Source organism: Peromyscus leucopus, chromosome 8a, assembly GCF_004664715.2.
Source record: "Peromyscus leucopus breed LL Stock chromosome 8a, UCI_PerLeu_2.1, whole genome shotgun sequence".
Classification (NCBI taxonomy): domain Eukaryota; kingdom Metazoa; phylum Chordata; class Mammalia; order Rodentia; family Cricetidae; genus Peromyscus; species Peromyscus leucopus.
Window position 1 is genome coordinate 3,529,030 of NC_051085.1, and position 23,275 is coordinate 3,552,304.

At 37.7% G+C, this 23,275-nt stretch overlaps 1 protein-coding gene across 5 annotated transcripts in view; it reads left to right on the top strand.

Moving 5' to 3' along the window:
- The window catches only part of Lin28b (lin-28 homolog B), a 118,501-nt gene that overhangs the window by 19,341 nt on the left and 75,885 nt on the right, over positions 1-23,275 (top strand). The window lies entirely within an intron of this gene.

Sequence of the window (23,275 nt, forward strand, 5' to 3'; positions counted from 1 at the left end):
TTTAAAGAAATGCCAGAAAAGATTCTTGGTAACCACACCTTTAAGAACTGTTCCCTCTTAGGTTATTGATCCAGGAATACTCTCTCTTTAAAAAGAGACTGAACTTAAAAAAAGAAAAAAAAAAAATAGCCAAAGGCTGTTTAAAACCTGATAGTTGGTTACATGGTAAATTTCTACAATTGCATTATAGTTTTTTAAAATGCTTAAATACCAAAGGGAAGATCATTGTTTCCCATTAAAAAAATTTCCCCAGGAAACAATAAATACCTTTTCCTCGTAAATTCATTTTTATTAACTAATTGCTTCAGAGTTGAGAAGAGTTTACAGTTTGCAAGTAAAGGAAATAAAAATTCTCTGCTGAGGCCATGGACAGAAAGGCTTATGAGTAAAGATGTTTATGTGGCTTACTATCTAAGTTAAAAGGAACTGAATGAATTGTACATTGCGTGTTGACTGGAATGGATCCATGTCTGAAATACTGAAGTTACTCTGCTAAAAGTTTGATACTGTGTTATTTGTTCTTGGTAACGTTTACACCCGCACTCCCCAAGGAAGACCATTTTAAATGCACCTATAGCCAGGCGGAGCCTAGGAGACCGTGCAGTTTAACCTGTTGTGCTCCGGTGCTTTGGCTGGCTGCCTTTGCCGTGGGGTTTGTCTTCTCCTTTCCTGAAGGCCTGGCTGTCCACAGTGGAAGGATAGGCACAGTCTGTGAAGTGGAACATTTAAATAGTAATAGGAGCCTGGGTAGAGCCTATTACGTTTATATTGCATATTCTGATGTATTTTTTCTTTTTGAAATTTTCTTAGATTGAATAACTAAAATTGATAAATTATTTTCTTGGGCTCTTCTTCCCCTTTCAACCTTTTTTAGGTTGTTAAATTGTTCTTTACGATGTCATAAATTTGTTTTATAGATGATAAATGAAAAAATAGCACTATTTTTTTTGCTTGATCACACCTTGTTATAATTTGGTTTTATTTGGGTTTTAAAATATATTTTAAAAAGAAATAGAAATATATTAAAATACTAGCCATTTTGTTAAGCAGTGTGAGCACTTAGACCTATGAAGTATCCACTTTAAACTATTTACTAGATATGAGATTAACATTTTTGTGTACATTGAATTAAAAATGTATTGCTGGGAAACTTCAAATTCTATTGCAGTTTCTATATTATAAACACTGCTTTTTAGTATACCCTCATATACCTCTGTACATGTGAAAGCACAGTGCTTAAATGAAGACTCTTAGCTTTTAAAATTGAGACTGACAAATAGATTATGCATTATGTGAAGTATTACATTGGAGAAGTCAGAATTCCTGCTGATGTTAGTCAGACAAAGTAAAAGTTAGATGGTTGTAAATGAAGTATTTAGGGAACTGTGGACATCCCTGTACAATCAGGTTGTGATTCCAGACTATTATATAACATTTAAAAAATGCTTTTTAATCTAGCTATTAATTTTACCATATAAACATTTTTAAAATGCATGTCAATTTTTTAGGTTAAAATTCCTTCATTATATTTTAATACTAGTTTGCTATATAAGAATATATATAAATCATAATTAGAAATTTTAAATGTTCAGCTAGACCAGTGTCCGTGAAGTATTTATGTCAGGTTGGCTTTTTACGATAGTTTATTATTTTTGTGTGTCTGGGGTGATGTGTATATGGTGTGTGTGTTGAAGTGCTGTTGTAGAGATCAGAGGACAACTTTGTGGAGTTGACTCTCTCACTCTAACTTGAAGGTGTTGAGCTCAGTGTCCTTGGCTTCCTGATGCTCCATCTTGCTGGACTTATTTGTACCCTAAAGTATATGTACCATAGTATTCTGAGCACATTTTTTTAAAAGATTTATTTATTATGTATACAGTGTTCTGTCTGCGTGCCAGATCTCATTACAGATGGTTATGAGCCACCATGTGGTTGCTGGGAATTGAACTCAGGACCTCTGGAAGAACAGCCAGTGCTCTTAACCGCTGAGCCATCTCTCCAGCCCTCTGAGCACATTTTTAATATTATGTATTTGAGGAATCAAAATAAATGGTTTTAAGGGTCCTTAATCTTTAAAATTGATGCCAAGGGACCCAAGAATTTTTTATTTCTTAAAGATATTTCCTACAAAGAACTGCATATCCTCTTTATTTCATAGCAGTTGAGTTGTTTTGATAGGCAGTTCTTTGTATTAAATTTTAGATGTAGCTCTGTAAATTAGGTATATGATTGTATTTAAAATCTGTTGACATTAATTAAACTTGTAGTTCTTGTGATATCTAAATCCTGAAGTTGGACATGTACATAGGGGTGTGCTTCCCTTGTCTTTAGATAACATAGCTAAAAGGGGTGAGATTCAACTGTTGATAGATAGTGACCATTGGTGGATTAAAATGACAATCTTCATGTGATTTCTACTGTGAACGTGTTTTAAGTGATCATGTTTTTATGGTTAGAAAATCCACCTATGAGGGCAGGCAGTGGTGGCACACACCTTTAATCCCAGCATTCTGAAGGCAGAGTCAGGCAGATCTCTGTGAGTTCGAGGCCAGCCTGGTCTATAGAGTGAGATCCAGGACAGGCACCAAAACTACACAGAGAAACCCTGTCTCGAAAAATAAAAAAAAAAGAAGAAGGAAGGAAGGGAAGAAAGAAAGAAGGAAAGAAAGAAAGAAAGGAAGGAAGGAAGGAAGGAAGGAAGGAAGGAAGAAAGAAAAAAGAAAATGTATTCTATGTATTCTGACTCATGTTAATAATTTATCATTGATGTTCAGTAACATATTTTATGAAGAACTAACAATGGATAACTATTAAATTTGTGAATTTTGTCACATTTCATTTTTTTTAGCTTATGCATGCTAGGCAAGCATTTTGTTACTGAGCTCTTTATGTCCCCATCTAATAGGAACTGCTCAAGAATCCAATGCAGAGCACGAAGATTTGTCCCAATTGAAGTACAAGTAATCCTGGTCAAGGGTCTTGCTATTAAAATTGATCAAACTAGAATACAGTTATTTTGTAAGTGCCAATAACTATACTCCTATCAGCTTCTTTATATCAGTATGTTTTAAAAAAATCACCTCTAAGATCAGATTGTAGGTAGAAACATGTTTTAGTTGCCTGGACAGGGTCACTGGCATTTGTTTTTTTTTTCAAAATACAAGGTTTTAATAAGAGTTAAGTATGATTGAAGATTTTAGAGGAAATGCGTGGTAATTAAGTAATTTGATATTGATGTGTACATTTTTCTTTATATAGATTTTGATACTGATTTCCCAAGTCTTTATCTCACTCATGAAAACAAGATCAATTGGATATGATAGATAGTTCTTCCTGACCTCTTCGCAGCATATATGCCTGGTGATGCTTTTCACAGGTTACGTGTTAGTATGTTTGGGATTCTTTGCCATTGAATATGACATAAAAATTTTAATATAAACTTTTTTTTAAAGCCTGAGACATGGCTCAAGGGTTAAGAGCATTTTTTCTTCTTACAAAGAACCTAGGTTCTGTTACCAGCACCTACATCAGGCAGCTCACAACTGTCTGTAAGTCTCATTCCAAGAGACTCGGACACCCTCGCAAAGACAAAACCAAAACACAACAAAAGACATCTTCTGGGCTGGAGAGCTGGCTGGGCAGTGAAGAGCACTGCCTGCTCCAAAGGTCCTGAGAGTTATGATTATTTTCCTTGTATAGTCTTTATATTTTCATCTTCACAAATAATACAAATATTTGCATTACAGAAGTTTAATATGTTTCATGTTCCTCTTATTGTTTGGCTTAGGAAACACCTCACTAATGGAAATTAAAGAATTAAAAGTAATTATGGCTGAGTGTACTCATACATGCCTGAAATCCCAGTTCCAGGGGAGTGGAAGCAGGGGCATCAGGGGTCTAATGTCGGAGAGCTGGCGTGTGCTACAGCCTGTCCAAAACAAACAAGGAAACAGAAAAAAAAATTATGGTAACAAAAAGTGTTATTACATTCTATTAGGTATTTAAAGATAACTGATATTTAAACAAATGAAACATTTAAGTGCTGTGCCCAGGTTAGTCAACATTGTATTTTAATATTAAACTGTTGGAGAGAATGCTCAGATGATAAAAGAACTTGCTGTTCGTGTTCAGTTATCAGTACCCACGTCTGGTAGCTTACAGCCCATTTTTGACGTGCAGCTTCAGGGGATCAGACATTCTCTTTGACCTCCTGGCTTCTGTGTATTTTGCATGTACACATAAATAAAAATAAATAACTACATCTTTTTAAAAACCTCAAACATTTGAAAGGATTTAAAAATATTTAAACCTGACAGGATGACACACACCTTTGATCTCAGAAGCAAGAGGATCTCTGAATTTGACCCCAGCCAACAATGTAGAGTGAGATCCTGTCTCAAAACAAACAAACATAGTTGATCTTAATAATATATGAAGACATTTACTTCAGTGTTTTCTTATTTCAGGGCATTTTCCTAATATTATGTTGCTAATGAATGACATTTAACTTTTGTCATATATACATTGACATGATTATATTTTTCACATGCTAAATATATGTGATTATTGTTTTCAAGGCTGTTTAACATGCCTCTTCCCCCTCCTGATGTGAAGACCAAACCCTGGCCCTTGGGCACACTAAGCAAACTCGACCACAGTGTTAAGTCCTCAGTCCCAAATACCAATCTTAAAAACATCTCACTGGATGTGGTGGCTTGTGTTCCCAGAACTGAGAAAGAGTGATCTTAAGCTTGATGCCAGCCTGGACTACATAGTGAAACTGTCAAGAAAAAGAAAAAAGGAAGTTTCCAAAACTTTCAAAACTTTTCCCAAAACTTTAACTTAAATTTTCTTAGTTTACCAATCAGAAAATTGGATCAGCTACAATCCTTTAGAGCTGTATTGTTGTTTAAAGGCATTTAAGGCAACATTTGGCAAGTTTTTAATGCAACATGAAAGACACTGAATATTATTTCCTTTTTGATTTTGAAATATACTTAAAATTAAAAAAAAATTGGCCATTAGTCATTCTCATTTTAATTGAGAAGTAAGTTGGGTACCTGTTTAAAATGTGCCTGCATTTCATTTTAATTGAGAAGTAAGTTGGGTACCTGTTTAAAATGTGCCTGCATTTCATTTTAATTGAGAAGTAAGTTGGGTACCTGTTTAGAATGTGCCTGCATTTCTTCCATTTCCCACTCTGCTCCCTGCCTTTCTGCTCTCCCTTCTCCTGTTCTTTCCCCTTTTAATGAGCCCAGAGCCTTGTGCATGCCTTTTAAATGACTGTTCAAAACACATTAAAAAATAACTAACTAGGTAACAACTCACTTTATCTAGTGATATCTAATATGCCTTTCAGTTACCTCTGAGCTTTTGGATTTCATGAAAATTTAAACACTTCTTAGCCCATATTCAGTATAGTAGGTAAAAACAAGTCTTTTGCAGAGCATGGAGATTCATGCCTATTGACGCTATTCTTAGGGGGCAAAGGTGTGAAGAGCCATCTCTCCAGCTTCCGAATTGGTCTTCGTTAAACATTCTTTAAAATTTGGTAAAATATGTTGCATAATATTGATAGCTTAATTTTTATTACAGTGAACTTGAAAGTTTTTAATCATAGTTTTATAATAATTAATATTGTTTAATGTATAACAGTTTTATGGTAAGTAATATTGTTTCATATATAGCACACCTATAGTTAGCAGCTTGAGAGGGTAAGGAAGATCACTGGGACCGAGATGTTCAAGCCTAGCTAGGCGATAGAGCGAGGCCTTATCCAAAATGTATATAAACTGTTGGAAGTATCAGGGTGGAAACTGAGGTTTGGAAACAACTTGACATGTAGATATTTTTGTTTTAATAATTTGTTGTTCTGTGGGATTTTTACCTGGTTTTTAGGTGTGTATATTGAGATTATTTTTCAGTATGCTGTTAATTATTTAATTTTGTGTATGACAAGAACATAGACTAATAGAATGATATAGACTGATTAAATAACCCAATATTTGGTCTTAGTTCATTGGATATTTGGGTAGGAAGGAAGTTATTTGTCAATATAAGATAATTTGGGACACTAATGTAATACTTTGTATAGGGATATTGTGCAGATTCATTGTTACCATATATGGAAGACTTAATAGTTTGGCAGATGAAAAGGTCTCAGCATTTATCGTTTATTGTGTGGTGTTAGTGAGGAGAACCTGTGGGTTTGGGAGTCTTGGGTGCCACATGGTGGTCTTCAGTATTTTGGTTAGTCACTCCATAGCTTCAGTGCTCACATGATGAAAACGTGGTTGGTGCAATCTCCTATTTTAGAGAGGTAAGGTTCATTCCATTGAAGATGACATCATATCTATGAAAGTAATTTAAAGCTTTTAAACAATACCAGATTATAGTTTTAATCTTTATTTGAACATGATGTTTTTCAAAAGATATTACACTTATGTCATGAATTTTATATTTTTGTTTCATCACTGTTTTTGAACCACAGTTTATATATTCACTAACATTTATGGATCCCTTCCACACACACATGCTTAAATGAGCTTTGACAAATTGTATAACCACTACTCTCCTCATAGTGTGGAACATTGCCATCATTTCAGGGAGTCTTTTTTTTTTTTTTTTTTTTTTTTTTTTTTTTTTGGTTTTTCGAGACAGGGTTTCTCTGTGTAGCTTTGCGCCTTTCCTGGAACTCACTTGGTAGTCCAGGCTGGCCTCGAACTCACAGAGATCCGCCTGGCTCTGCCTCCCGAGTGCTGGGATTAAAGGCGTGCGCCACCAACGCCCGGCTTCAGGGAGTCTTCTTTTGCCCGTTTATAGTCACTGGACTCTTCAGCTGACCAATTATTCATCTCTGGTGTCTTTTTTTTAAAAAAAAATAACTTAATTGTTTTTATTTTATGTGCATTGGTGTTTTGCCTGCATGTATGTCTGTGTAAGGATGTTGGATCCTGGAGTTACAGACAGTTGTGAGCTGCCATGTGGGTGCTGGGAATTGAACCCATGTCCTCTGGAAGAGCAGTCACTGTTCTCAACCTCTGACCCATCTCTCTAGCCCTCTCTATGTTGTTTTAACTGGCTGACTGGCTAGGTTCCTTTAACCTGTCTCATGTAAGACTATATATATATATTTCAGTATCCTTTGTCAAATAAAGTTCATATTGACTTCCATTTTTTTTGTAGGTATTTTTCTTTAGTAAATTACCATCACATGAGGGAAAGGAGAGATCAGTTTGTATGTATTTTACTGAATTTACTCTTTTTTTTTTTTTTTTTTTGGTTTTTCAAGACAGAGTTTCTCTGTGTAGCTTTGCACCTTTCCTGGAACTCGCTTTGGAGACCAGGCTGGCCTGGAACTCACAGAGATCCGCCTGGCTCTGCCTCCCGAGTGCTGGGACTGAATTTACTCTTAACTGATTTATAATCCTTTTCCATACAGTATAAACTCATGGCTTACCTTATTAACATGACTCAGGTTATGATTAGGCTTATTCATACTGAATTAAGAAGACTGTGTTTCCTTGTCACAGGTACATACTTATTTTAAGAAAATGAGTACTCTGTGTGGTAGTTTGAATAAGAATAGCCCCACAGGCTCAGATATTTGAATGCTTAGTACTTAGGGAGTGGCATGATTTGAAAGGATTTGAAGGATTAGGAGGTGTGGTCTTGCTGGAGGAAGTGTGTCCCTGGGGTTTCTAAAGCCCATGCCCAGTCCACTGTCTCTCTTTCTCAGCCCTCGGATCAGCATGTGTCTCCCCAGAGCCATGTGTTTTCCATGTTGCCCGCCACGATGATAGTGAATTAAACCTCTGAACTGTAAGCAAGCCTCTAGTTAAATGCTCTGCTTTTTATGAGTTGCTTTGGTCATGGTGTCAATTCATAGCAATACTACAGTGAACAGAACACTAAAAAATTGTGCTTCTTTAGTTTTTCTGTTTCCATAGTCTTTGCTAGTCATTAAATGTAAAGCACTCACTGTTGAGTGATATATTAGAGGATTCTGCTCCCTGACTTACTTCCTTCCTTCCTTCCTTCCTTCCTTCCTTCCTTCCTTCCTTCCTTCCTTCCTTCCTCCTTCCTCCCTCCCTCCCTCCCTCCCTCCCTCCCTCCCTCCCACCCCATCCCATCCATCCATCTATCTATCTCTCTAAAGTTTTGGCATACTTTTGGGCTATAGAGGTGGGTTAGTAGATAGAAGTATGAGGACCTGAGTTCTGATCCCAGCACACACTTAAAAAGCCAGGCAAGGTCCTGTGCACCTGTAAGCACAGTGCCGTGGGAAGTAGAGTATCACACTGAGGCTTACTGGCCATTAACCTAGCTCCAGGCTCAGAGAAAGACTCTGTCCCTAATAAGGAGGTCATTGACATAGCAGGACACCTCAGATCCTTTTCTGGCCCCCACATGTTCACACATACTCCACACATATTTACTACATTCACACACATACATTTGGCACACTTTTCAATAAAATTTTTTATTATTTCTCATAAAAGGAAGAGTTTATTTTTTTTCTTGTTTACCATTCATTTTGTTGTTTACAAAGTCAGATTGAAAGGCTCTTAACCACTCCAGGTCCTTGGGCTGGAGCGATGGCTCAGTGGTTTAGAGCATGCATTGCACTTCCAGAGGAGCTGAGTTCAATTCCCAGCATCCACATCAGGCAGCTACCTCTAACTCCAGCTCTAAGGGATGTGATGATGTTGGCCTACATGAGCACCTGTACACACTTACACATATTCATAATTAAAAAACAATAAAACTATCTTTTAAAAAAGGGCTCTGCTAATTTTATTTGGGAATAACTGATAGAAAACAAATCTTAGGACCGGCATATTAATTCATGCCTATAATCCCAGCACTTTCGAAGCTGAGGCAGAAATTTCACCAAGTTCCAGGCCTGCCTTGGATACATAATGAGTTTCTGACCATCCTAAGATGGTACATAGTGAGTTCCAGGCTAGTCTGGGTTACATAGTAAAAACCCGCTTCAAAAGCAAAAACAACAAAAAGTAAACCTTAAAATTTTTTTTTTTTTAAAGCCAGATTCAGGGGCTGGAGAGATGAGATAGCTCAGTGGTTAGGAGCACTTGTTGATCTTCCAGAGAGAGGACTCAGATTTGTTCCTAGGACCCACATGGCAGCTCACACCTTCTTACAGTTTCAGAGGCTCGGATAGATTTGGACTCCAGGCACGTGGAATCAAGTACACACACACACACACACACACACACACACACACACACACACGCATGCTCTTAAAAAATATTGAGTTAAATACACTGTTGTTAAAATCTTCTAAAGTGTAGTTTTTAGATTTCATGTAGAGAAACTAGATCTTGCCAATTTATTTTGGCACTAACAGTATACCTTGTTTTTACTGGTTGTCTTCTAAGTCTTTTATTATGACATTTTTCTTTTAAATATAAAATTTAGCATAAACCTGTGACTTTTGTTAATCTTAAAGTAGTACTCTATTTTAAAATACCATTAATTTTCTAATCACTCTAAGATTTTTATTTATATTTATAGTTTGTGTTACAGGATATAAAGATTTCATGTAAAATTTCAAATGGCTTTTACTTTGGCCAGACTTTTCTTTCCTTCACTTAGCAATGAATTCCTTCAATTAGTAATAATAATGACTCGGATGTTTATAGATCCTACAATGCCTAAATTCTTTCATTTTAACATATATCAAATGACTTTTCTTTAGGTCAGTCAGTAACGAAGGTGTGGCAGCATAGTTGTATCTATCACTTTAAATACTTAGGCCAGTGATAAAAACTTTATATAAGATTTTCCCTAAGTATGCTTTCAATGCAATATAGAAAAACTGGTGCTTGCCACGTAATTATGCTTTTCCGCAACTACTTTACCTTAATTAGATCCAATCTTACAGACACACGCCTAACATGGTTGGTTCACTGGAAATCGTGAATGTTAAAGTGAATGAGTCTTTTTCATTGTTCAAAAAAAATTCCTGTTTTTAGAATTGGTTAAAACTACAGCCAAAATTCATTCATAGTGTTGACTTTATTTTTATTGGGTATTTGGTGAAAAGAACTTAGTTGGCTACTAAATCTAGGAATTTGCACATTTCTCCCTTCAGCTGTTTCCTCCCTCACACCATTGAAGGTCTGAATGGTGAGGAGGAATTTGTGCCCTTTGGCTCAGGTTGCAGACCCTCTTGATTGAGTCAGAGAAGCCTCTGTCAGGCTATTCTTTGCTTATCTTTTCTTGCAGTTACTTGTAAATCCTGCTTTCTGTTCTAGGAAAAATAAAGTAAAAACAAACATAAAACCCATTCTTTCTGTTGGATTTTTAGAAAGCCATTAGTATTAAATAGTAGTTGATGCTTGATTGTGATATCATGTGAATTAATTTTGCTGTCTTGTTTCATTGAGTTGCAGTTTATGTGATTTATATAATTTTATTTAAATAACTCCTGTTGGTAGTAAAAACATGTTGCAGTATATTTGCACCTTTGAAATGTAGTGACAACTTCTAAGAAAATTGAATTAGTTAATTTGGATTATAAAAGGTCCCAAAATATTTTTGTGATGTATTTAATTTATCCTGACTTTCAACTTCACCTAGTCAATGAGTTTATGAACTGTGCCAATAATGGTGCAAAGATTTTACATCTAGACTCAGATTTAAACAAACACAAAACACTTTGTTCTTATCTTAGTATCCCCTAAAAGTATACAGCTCTGGTTCCAGACCTCAGGACCACCCATCACCCTGGACACTGGATACTCCTATTTACTCAAGAGGTTTGTGAAGTGGCTGTGCTCAGTGGGGGATGGGTGTGTTTCTGTGCCGGGAACCACAGTTAGACGATTTTAATCCAGCAGAAGCATCAACATTGCATGGACTGCAGAATTTATGTTGGATACTTGCTATTTCATGTCAGTGCTTGTGGTGGTCATTTTTTGTGCTTTCAAAGCTTTTAGTGGACTACTTGTAACCTCAATCCTTACAGCTTTCTAGCTTGTAGGCCCCGTCCATTGGCCTTGAGTTAATACCAAGCTTTTGTTTCTTCCTGCAGAAAAACAAGAAAGCTTTTCTTTCTCTTTGATTGCTTAAGTTTAATGATTTCTTCTTTATCCAGTCACTGATTGCTGAAGTGAGTCTCAGAATGAGTGAGATGTCAGGGTTTTCAGTTGATAGGAAATGTTTATTAAAATGTGCCTCTTAATCTACTTGATATTTATATTGATTTATACTTTTTTAGGAGGCCAAAATATTTATTATTGAATAGAATCCTAAAAAAAAAAACCACTTAAAAATATTTATCATCATGTGTGTGTGTGTGTGTGTGTGTGTGTGTGTGTGTGTGTGTGTGTGAAGTGTGAGTGGGTGAGTCAGTGTGTGTGGAGGGCAGAGAACGAATTTGACTCTGTTTTCTTCTTCCACATTTATGTAGATTTCTGGGATCAAACTCAGATAGCCAGGCTTGTGTGGCAAGGATCTTCTTGAGCCCTAAAATAATAGTTTTTAATTGGTATTAGCATATCCACTTTTCTGTCAGTTATCTTTTGGCATTATTTGAGGTTTCTAAATTGTAACTAATTTCTCAGAAGTTAAAATATAAGAAGATAAATGAAAAAAAAAAGACAACTCGAAATGAAAAAAAAAAAAAAGACAAACGTCCAAAAAATGTATTAGCTGTGTCTGTGTTTCTTACTCTTTCCATCACTGTGAGACAGTGTAGCCAGGGTTCGAGAGAGTACATCTATTTCAACCATCATTTGATTTTGGAGTTAAAAGAGAATACCTGCCAACCCTAATGTGGTGGCTTACTGAAAGCCATTAAATATTTAGACTTTGAAGCTGTTTCGGTTTGTATTTAGAGTTCAGATACTTGATTTGTATTTTAAACAGTATCACTATCACCAAATAATAAATGAAATTTGTAAAATGATAATTTCCTTTTTTGTTTTGTTTTGTCTTTTTGAGACAGGGTTTCTCTTTGTAGCCCTGGCTTTCCTGGAACTCACTTTGTAGACCAGGCTGACTTCAAACTCAGAGATCCACCTGCCTCTCTCTCCTGAGTGCTGAGAATAAAGGCATACACCACCACTGCCTGGCTGTGAAACAATAATTTCTTTTTTTTTTAATTAGTTTTTTTTTTTTTAATTATCAATTCATTTAATTTTTATGTGTGTTGGTATTTGGCCTGTGTGTATGTCTGTGTGAGAGAGTTACATCTACTGGAACTTGAGTTACAGATAGTTGTGAGTTGCTGTGTGGGTGATGGGGATTGAACCAGGGTCCTTTCGAAGAGCAGCCAATGCTTTTAATCATCTGAGCCATCTCTTCAGTACCTTTGATTGATTTTTAAAATGTATTTTTCTTTGATATTTCTATGTAAGAGGGTACTTTTAAAGATTTCCAAGAATGATAGAATTTAAAGTTGAATGTGCATTTTTGTTTAAAGTATTTAATCTCAATACAATATTCTAGACTATTGTTATATAAAAAAATTTCCTAACATTTTCATAGACTTGTAGATGTTAAAAGGCAATTATGTTGGATTGTGTGATTTTGTTACAGTCCATAACTTAGTTAACCAGATTTTTAAATATGATTTTTTTGTGTGTGGTGTTATTAGGATAAAGAGGAAAGAAAGAAAATAATCTTATTTTTAGTAATATGTTTTGTGATGTAAGATAAAAACCACCTTAAAAATTAAATGAAAGGTTGTTATGTTACACAGAGAGGTTATTTAAGTATCTGGTAATAAATGGATTATCAGTTTTTTTAAAAACTAGGATCTGGGGTAAAGTTTGTAATGAATACACTAGTTATTCCATGATTCTATCCACATTAAAATTCACACAGAAATGATCAGTTTTTTTGGTGGACTTTAACAATGTTTCAGTTTTTATTAATTATATTTCAGGTGTAGAGGTGTTTTGCTTGCTGTATGTTTGTACCATTTGCATGCAGTGCCCTTGGAGGCCAGAAGAAGGTGTCATATCCTCTGGAACCGGCATTAGAGATGACCCTGGACTCTGGTTCTCTGAAAGAGCAGCAAATGCTCTTAACCTCTAAGCCGTCTTTTCAGCCAAAATGGGCTGGATTTTTTTTTTTTTATTTTAATATTGACAATTAGTTTTGGGGGGCTACATTCAGTCCCGATCACCCGTGTAGGGTGGCTCACAGCCATCTGATAACCCCAGCTCTAGTGGATCTGATGGCACATAAAACCAGTCTTTAAAAAGGAAGTTAGTGTTTTCTGTTAAGTGCTGTTAAAAAGGGCTTAGTGAAGGAGCGAGGTGTATGGGGCAAAGAATTTGACTATGGGAATGAGCGACTGTGCTGTGTTTGGTAGAGACGGGCTCTGAGTTGGACTGTCATGTGAAACAGGTCCTTGAACTGAACTGGCTGCTGTAGAAAGGACGGACTCCAGGTTTCAGGTGATGGGGACATTCAGGAATCTTGGGATTTCTTACTTTTTTATCTTTCCCCTGTGGGTGAGTGCGCCAAGATAATACATGGTTTTACGATGGAGAATTCATGACTTGGAGCAAGGAATGTTTGGGAGATTGTTTTGTTAGGTGATGACTGCATTTCCGTTCTTTCTTCTTCTGGTCACTATCACACCATTGTGTTCCTGCATATAATTCAGAATTTGTGAGATTCAATGTTAACTATATATTCAAAATCTCATAATGGAATAATGCTTTCAGAGTAGAATTTAATGGTTTAAAATAAAGTTATGGGTTGTATGTATTTGTGCCTGCATGAATTTATTTGCTCCACATGCATGTAAAGAGCCTGCCAAAACCAAGGTCTCCAATGAGCCTGTCGAACTGGAATTATAAGTGGTTGTGAGCTATGTGATGTGGGTGCTAAAGACTGAAATTGGGGCCTTTACAAGGGTTCAGAGTAGATTTTATACAGAAGAATTGATTATTTTAATTTATTTTTCAGTTTTAAATTGTAGGTTAAAGGAATTATCCAAATTACTAATTCATTTTCTGTTTCCCAATTGTTCTTCACTCTATCATTATGATGTGATGTGCCATCAGGAATCATTACAGCCCTGAGTGATATCTTTCTTAGTCTTCTCTTTTCCCCACTCTCAGTCTGTTTTGAGAAGGAAGCCTGAGGTCCCGACTCTAAGAGAGACTGGGAAAAAGCAGTCTCTCCGCTGCAAGTGTGTGTCTTCAGCACGTGTATGCCATTCCTTAGAGAAGGAGTTAACAGCAGGTGATGAGAAACGTAGAATTCTAAAGTAATGTAGACTTGACTTACTTATTTGTTTATTGGTTTTTTGAGACAGGGTTTCTCTGGGTAGCCTTAGCTATCCTGGAACTCTGTATGTAGACCAGACTGGCCTCAAACTCACAGAGATCAGTCTCCTGATTGCTGGGATTTATAATTTATTTTTGATATAACTTCTTATTGCTGTTGGGAAAAAAGGAATCTATTTTCTTTATTTTTAAGCCCTGTGAACTCAAATCTGGTCCTTCTTTCTTCCCTTTTAAGTTTAGTTAAACATTTGGTTTCCTTTTTAAAGGTCATGGTCAGTGATTTCCTTAATATTAAAGAGAAGAGTTTGTTCTAAGTAAGTTCATTGGATAATCAGGTACTTTTAAAATTTTTATCCTCTGCTATTTCCTAAATTCTCAAAGGAAAGAGACAGTGAATGCTTTACTCTGCACCCCTGTCACTGGACCTCTAAAGATAATGTTGATGGGTTTAGCATGTTTTTATCAGCAAGGCTTTGAAACCATAGATTTATAACACACAGATACAGATGGACTGCTTCCTTAGAGAGACTGTCTATGGTGCACACTGATGACCATGATGTAAGACTTCTGAAAGGCCCTTGCTGCCTCTGTGTACTGGAGATGTCTCTGCTAAGCATGTCTTCTCACAGACGGCCATGCATATTAGTTAGGTCTGTTGTCCTGGTGCACAGGAGTTTGAAGAATTTAAGCAGTATGATCCTATGATCCTGTAATCTTACAATTAGCTGAAACAAGATTTTAGATGTCATAATTTATATATGAAAAATAAGTAATTACATAATACTTATTTTGTTACCAAGGAAATTGGGGTTTTTCTCTCTTGTTTTGGTTCTTAGTCTTGTTAATAAAGAATTTAGAAACTGACTTGAAAATCTGAGGACGGTTTTATTAGAGTTTGAGAGAAAAACAACAGGGTGGGTAAGCTGTAAATCTTGACAGCTACCAGGAAAAGGGAAATGGATAACAGAAGAGAGAAAGCTGTGCCTTTTACTTTAGAGTCCTAGAAATGAGGCAGCTTCAGTAATGGAGGTCAGCAAGTAGCCACATGATAGAAGGTGAAGGAGAGCTTCAGAGAAGAGTGAGAAAGTCCAAAAATCAGGGGAAGCATGATCTTATTCAAAAGAAAAAGATACAGAGAAGCAAAAGAGAAAGCCAGATTTTTGAGTCAGAAGAGTGAGTAGGCTCTGCAGTGCTTGGTGGAGGCTTTGCAGGGGTTGCAAGGCAGAAGGGAGAGGTAAGTACACTGTCTCAGGAGATAACTGCTCCTCCCCTCTCCTCAGCGTGGGTTCAGGTGAACCGCCTTTCCTAAGGGGAGTAGACTCTTGTCCAGGCAATTGACCTTAGGAGGAGACCATCGTGTGCTGTCCGATTCTCAGGTCTCCCCAGGCCCATGGGCATTCTCCCACGTAAGGACTGGAAAGGCTGATGTTTACCTTTCTAGTGTCACCAGAGAAACAGGAGACAGGGTTGTGAGCTGACGTGAGGAAGGTGTTCATCCTGAACATTTAAAAATTTAAAATACCTGCTTGTAGGCAAATAAAAGTAACAGGTAGCTAAGTAGATTTAAGGTAATGTAAAGGTTATAACTGTACGTGTAATCTTCTAATAGAATCATAAATAAAAAGCAGATTGTAATCCAGCGTTCTTCACTTTTGGTCCCAAACCTTTACCATACTGACATTTATATTTATTTCTTTTAGCTATTTAAAAATCTTTTTTTTTGAGGGGGGGAGGTCTGTGGGCACATTATAGGTGTGCTTGTGCCATAGCAGCTGTGTGGAGGCCAGAGAACAACTTTCAGGAAGTTAGAGCTGCTATTCTTGTTGACCTTGGTTCTTTGTCTTCCACCATGTTGATCCTGGGTTTTCAACTCAGGTTGTCAGGCTTGGCAGCAAGTGCGGCCCATCTCCTGTGTCTTGGTTTTCTATTTGAAGATGGGGTCTCATTCATGGTTAAGGTTGGTCAGGAACTTATGTACACTGGGCTTGCCTTGAGCTCACAGAGGTCCACTTGCCTATGTCCCCCAATAATCGGAGGCTCATTTTTGCTGCTTGTTAACACTAAATTGTTACAACTATCGATCTCTAGGCATAGACCCCACTTTGCCACCAAACAGTAAGTGCTTCCTAACTAACCACCCCAAACCACATGTGTAACCTGATCTCACGTCTGTTCTGTCAGGTGACACCCTTAAGCTACATCCAGGCCGTATTGGAGTGATGTTGATAATCTTGATGTCACTGATGAGCAATAGAATGACAGTGAGCCATGTAACTTTTTTAGAGAGCTTAGGTATACAAGTACCATGTGTTTTATTGTCAATAAAGTTTTTCAACTCTGAAGCATAGTTGTAATTATTATCCATTTTTTCCAATAAAGAAAGCAATCATAGAATTGCTAATTGCCTAATTTCACAATTGGGTCAGTGGTATGATTTCAGATCAAAGCTCTTACATCTTTGGATTCTCATCATATTTAGCAGTTTTAATTTTATGTTAATGTGCTCCTTTTGTGCCAGGTTTGGAGGTTCAGTTGTGAGCACAAAGCAGGGAGGGAACTGGGGAGATGGCTCAGTAGATAAAATGTTGGCTGTGCTTGAAGGTCTGATTTTGGATCCCTACCCCAGCAGCAAAAGTCAACTGTGGCACGTGCACTGATAATGCCATCAGGGGGCTGGGAGAGGCGCAGACCCCAAGAGTTCCCTGCCAGCATCTCGCTGCCTGTGAGTTCTGGATTTGACGGCTATTTCAAAACAGGGTAGAGAGCTACAGAGGAAGACATTTGATGCTGACCTCCTGCACGCACGCACGCTCACTCCCTCGTTCATCCCTCTCCTGTAGTTTCTTATGGATCGCAAAGAACAGAGAGGCAGATAATTCAGTCACAATAAAATAAAATTAAAACTGCTATAGCTTGATGAAGAAAAATTATCCTCTGAGAATAGGATGGCGAAGGACCTAAACTAGTCTTTGCTAAGAAAGACTTTTTTGTTGTTCTTTGTTTATTGAGATAGAGGCTCACTATAGCTCTGGCTGGCATGGAACTCATTATGGAGATCAGGCTGGCTTTGAACTCTGCCTCCTGAGTACTGGGATTAAAGACATGTGCCAGAATACTCAGCAAGAAAGCTTTTTGGGGCATAATATTTGTGATGAGGGATGAAGAAAAAGGAAAAACAAGCAAAGGAAAGAGTTTTGAGTCGAGGCCTTTTGAAGATTAGCTTTACAAAGTATTAAGTTCTGTAAGTTGGTAGTAGCTAGTCCCTATCTTCAGACTAAGCATTACGTCATGGTTGCCTGCATTCTTAGTAGCAGGGAAGGCTATTTTACAAGGGAAGGTAACCTTTTTGAGATGATTGATGAAATTTCTAGGATGTGTCCCTGGAAGAGGATTCTACATTGTTAGTGTGCCATGGTGTGAGGTGGGAAATTTTCCAAGAGGGCCAGTGTGTGTCCAGGGCAGCTCAGGCTGGGTGGGTGGGTGTGAGGGCATGGTGGAAACTGGTGTTTAAGCAGTGGAGGCTAGCTTGTGAGCAGACAGCTTTCTTCTCCTTCTGGGCCTTTACTCTGAGTATTTGCTGTGTGTGGATTTCTGGAAAGGATTCGTTGTTCCAAAAGCATCGTTGGCCATTTGTGTCTTGGATAAAATCTAGACTTAGACAACCGTGCTGTTTGTACTCTGATCCAGTCTTATGCTTTATGTGCTTGTCAGGTCCAAAGGAAACTCCACTTGCCCAAATTCTGGCGCCAGGTCCCCTCTACCAAAGGAGACATTTCCTTATCACTGTCAGAAGGGACCGGTGGCTATCTGTGGTGCCTGTTATTATACCAGAGTGCATGCTGGCCTCCAGTGCATTATACCAGAGTGCATGCTGCTCCTTCAGTGTCACAGGTGTCCAGGTCTTCTCCCCCTCTCTACCCAAACTTCTCTGGCTCAGACTCTTCCCTTCACCCTGGGGTTTCGGCTATGCTCTCCCTTTTTGTCTTCCTCTCTTGGCTCTCTCTCTCTTACCCTTCTCTCTTAGTCTCCTTTGCCCTCATTCTATCTGTCTTCCTCCCTCCTTCTCTCCCTCAATTCCTCTCGTGGTCCTGTCCAGTCTGCTGACCATGTTTAGCTCATTACTTCCTCTCTCTGCTCTGGACTCTTCCAGATGCCTCTGGCTGTACTCTCCCTCATATCTACAATAAAAACCTTCCCATCTCCCTGCCTTGCAGTAGTCATGGGTCATGTTCTCAGTTTATACAATGCTCCTCCCCCATAGTTTTTATTTAAATTGCTTTTATTGTTGAAATAAGATCTGCCATCTTGTGACCTACGTCTTCTTTCGTCAGCCCCCAGTTTATTCCTGAACGAGTCATTCCTCGCCTTCGGAGCCAGCATGGGCTGGGGCATGAGCTGGGCCCTTTCTTCAGGATATTTAATTGTCTGGAACTTCACGCTTTCTTCTTACAAACTCAAAACTCTGTAAATATTGTGTCATTTGTTGTAACTTCCTCGTGTTTGGTTTTCTTGTTTCTTTTTTACATAGTTGACTGTTTCTGTTTCTCTTTTTGTAGTTTAGAAAGTATTATCTTTTAATAAAATTTATTTGTTTTAAATTAATTTTTTTTTAATTTATTTTATGTGTATTGGTGTCTTGCCGTGGGTGTGGGTTTCCCTGGAACTGGAGTTACAGACAGTTGTGAGCTGCCAAGTGGTTGCTGGGAATTGAACCTGGGTCCTCTGGAAGAACAGCCAGTGCTCTTAACCACTGAGCCATCTCTCTAACCCTGAATGTACTGTTTAAAGACTATTCTTTAAATAAAAATAGTGACAAGATTTTTTTCATATACATCAGAGGATTGGGAAGTGGGGTTTTAATGTTGAAATTTTCTTACGTTCTTTTTATTTTCTATTTTTTGAGACTCTAGTCACATTTCTCCTCTCTCTTTCCTCCCTCCAAATCTTTCCACGTACTGCTCTTTGCTCTTTCATTCAAATTCATGGCCTCTGCCTTTCTTTTTTTCTTTCTTTTTCCTTTTTTTTGGGGGGGTGGGGAGGGTGTTCTAGATGTTTTTTTTCCCTGTAGCTCTGGCTGTCCTGGAACTCTCTTTGTAGACCAGGCTGGCCTTGAACTCACAGAGATCCAACTGCCTCTGGCTCCTGAATCCTGAGATTAAAGGCGTGCGCACCCCACCCCCCCATCCCCCGCCAGCTCATGGCCTCTTTCTTTCCTTTGTTTTTACATGCTTAAATGGATATGGATATACACACAGATTCCTAAATAGAACCTACTCAGTCTGTTCTGTGTGAGACATGGTTTGCTCTGTAGCCCAGGCTGGTCTAGAAGTAGTAATCTTCCTCCCTCTACATTCTCAGACCTGACCTGTCCATGTCCCGAGATTATAGGAGTGTGCTACCACATCTGGCCTAAATTTTAGCTTTCAAATATTGAATTATGTGTGTATGTGTTTATGTCTGAGTATGTGATGTGAGTACAGGAGCCACAGAGGCCAAAGACATTTGATCCCTGGAGTTAGTTATTTGTGAGCTGAAGAACATAGACTGAGGGAACTGAATTCAGGTCCTATTCAAGAGCAGTCTGTTCTCTTTGACCCCTGCATTTCAGGCTTTTAAGTGGAAATTGTCACATCAAGTTTTATGTTCTGAAATAGGCAGGTGTGTGTGTTTTCTTGTAATTCCTACTCAGAACATTGCTCTCGTTGTTCTGGTTAGGGCTTTGTTGCTGTTGTGTCTTTGTTTTGTTTTGTGACAGAGGCTTGCTGTTTAGCCCAGGTTGGCCTCAAACTCAGACCATCATGCCCAGTTTCTCAAAAGCTTCTTGAACCAATAAAAACTACATTAGGCTATCCTTGCCTTTCTCTGGATTAACGATGTACATTTTGGGAAGCCAGCTAGACTGACATCTCAGAGAAATGTGTGGACTCTTACTTAAGAAAACCTGGTATTTGATTTCCTTTTAACATTTCTCTAGCATGTTCATTTTAATTATGCACTGAGTAATAGATAAAAAAACTTTCCATCAAGGACATGTTGATTTCTGTTCTTTTTTTTTTTTTTAACATGAAAATTGGTGGCTTCTGTGTTAGCATTATTATTGTTTACCAAGTAGCATTATTATTGTTTACTAAGTCTAAATTATCTGCAGTTTATTCGAGGTAAAGAATCTATCTTTCTCTCTCTCTTTTTTTTTTTTTCCAATTTTTGAGACAGGGTTTCTCTGTGTATCAGCCCTGGCTGTCCTGGAACTTGCTCTGTAGACCAGGCTGGCCTCAAACTCACAGAGATCCACCTGCCTCTGCCTCCCGAGTTATGGAATTAAAGGTGCACACTACCATGTTCAAGCAAGCACCTGTTTTTTTAGTACTACTTGTCAAACCAGAGAGCATGTAGGTAGATGTTCAATAGTGTTTGTAAGTAGAATTTTCACAGGGAAGCTATGATGTAGCATAAATGTAACAGTGGAGATTATAAACTTTGAGATCCTGGATTTGAATTCAGACTGGTGTTTACTAGTTGCTTGAATTTTACCACATTACCTTACCTAAGTTCTCCTATCTATGGAAATTAGATAGCAATAACCATTTTACAGGGTTGTGAATGATCAGAGGAAATATACTTTGGGTTTCTAGTCCAGTGTCTTAAAAGGAGAATAAAAGATATCCTATCTTTCTTTTAATTATAAAAATGTGTATGTGCTGCAGTTGATATAACAGAGATGTTTGTGGTGAAGGAATGGCTGAGCCAAGACTTAATAGCAGATAGGTACAATCTCACCACACCTACAAACTTAAATTTAATAGCAGATAGGTACAATCTCACCACACCTACAAACTTAAATTTAATAGCAGATAGGTACAATCTCACCACACCTACAAACTTAAATTTAATAGCAGATAGGTACAATCTCACCACACCTACAAACTTAAATTTAATAGCAGATAGGTACAATCTCACCACACCTACAAACTTAAATTTAATAGCAGATAGGTACAATCTCACCACACCTACAAACTTAAATTTAATAGCAGATAGGTACAATCTCACCACACCTACAAACTTAAATTTAATAGCAGATAGGTACAATCTCACCACACCTACACAATTAAACTTAATAAAAAAATTGGGCCTTTGTGTTTTGGGCTGAAGCATGTTGCTGCTGGTATCTAAGCACACGGCATTCTCTTGTGACTGTTGTAGCACAGGTGTGGGAATGAGACTTAAATGTTTCTGGTTCATCTGAAGGCAGCAGCCATTTACTCTATTTTTAACAGAATAACAAACCTTTCACTCTTGTGATTCTTAATTTTATCTGCTTTATTCTATTCCTACTAATAACTGTGAACTTTATCTTCCTAAATTGGTTTCAAAGATACACAGATATATGTAATCTTTTCCCATGACTTAAAGATCCTATGCTGGTCTGAATGTAAATTGTAAGTATATTTTATAATGTACCTTGCAATATAGAATTTCAAAATCTGTTAAGAATAGTTTCCTTAATATTAAAGGAAACCACCTTTATACTGTTTTTAAATCTTCCTTTTACCACAGTGATTAATTCATGATGTGTTCATCCTATCCATGTGTATTTGTTACCTGTTAGACTTGTATCTTATCTACTACACACTGATGTTTCCCGTTCTGCACATGGACTGGACTGATCTTTTCATAATGCCGTCCATTTAGATGTTTATTTTCTTAACACAGCCTCTAGGAGCAATCTATAACCTATGATTCTTAATTTTGTTCTTACCATATATTCAAATGCATGATAAAATCTGTCAGTTTTTTGCTATCTGTTTTGTGATATGTATTTCCTTCCCTTTCCTGTGGATTTGGCCCATTCCTGAGGTAATGCCAGACAGGCTCGAGGCTGGATAGAAGAGCAGGCCCTGGAGCAGTTGTTTTCCTAGTAAACGGTGGCATCCTAGGAGGAGGACAGAGCATCCGCATTGTAAGCATAGCCCAGCATTGTTTGCTCCGCGCTGTCATTTCCCATCTCTTCTGAAACTGCTATTTAACATTTCTTCCTTTCATACCCTCAGCCCCAACCCCCCAACCTCCCCCCATGCTTAATGACATCCCGGTTCCCTCTTCCTGCTATAAAGAGCTTCTGTAGGAAATTGATAATCGGCGTCTTTCTGCTTTCAAGTCTTTTAACACTGGTGCTGCCTGCTAAGAGGAATTGACCAGGTTCCTGTGATCCTTGTCAGAGTCTCTGATTCATCAATTTTTCTTTCGTGGAGAAGCTTCTTTTAACAAACGATCGCTAACCTGAAATTCTGTCATTTTCCCAGAGCTTCTTAGCTTGCATCTGCCCAGCTTCTGGCCCTCTTACCTTACCCTTTTGTTATAAACTTTAACTTGGGCTTTTAGTTAATCTCATGTAGAGAATGAAAAACTATTTCACTGTAAGTCATGTATGCTTAGTGGGTCTAGCTAATTTGAATACTTGCATAATTCAGTTTATAAAGCTGTTACCTATTCAAATAAACAATCAAAATGAGTGGTTTTTTTTTTTTTTTTTTTTTTTTTTGGTAATTCTTATTTACTTTCCAGATAAAACCAAGGGAAAGTAATTCCAACATGCTTGTAAGAGAATTGTGCTGCTGGAGAAGAGTACAAAGATCTCCAGGAAAACTGGAGATGTGTTGTTTCTTTTAGAAAGATGATTGTTGCAAGTTTAAGGCCAGTTTCTGCTAGAACAGAACAGTCTGGGCTATGAGGTGAGACCCTGACTCAAAATTAAAATCAGAGGGCCAGAGAGACACTTAGTGGTAACGGTGCTTGCTGTGCAGGTGTGATGGTGTGCGTTTGACCCTGGAGCTTACACACAGGTGGAAGGAGGGAATCAGCTGTCCACAGTGGTCCTTTAACCTCCCCTCGTGAGCTGTGGCGTGAGTGTGCACACAAGAATGTACGAATGCACGCATATACAATACTAAGTAAATAGTTTTTAAAAATCCAGAACGAAAGAGGTATATACAGAGTTGGTGAGT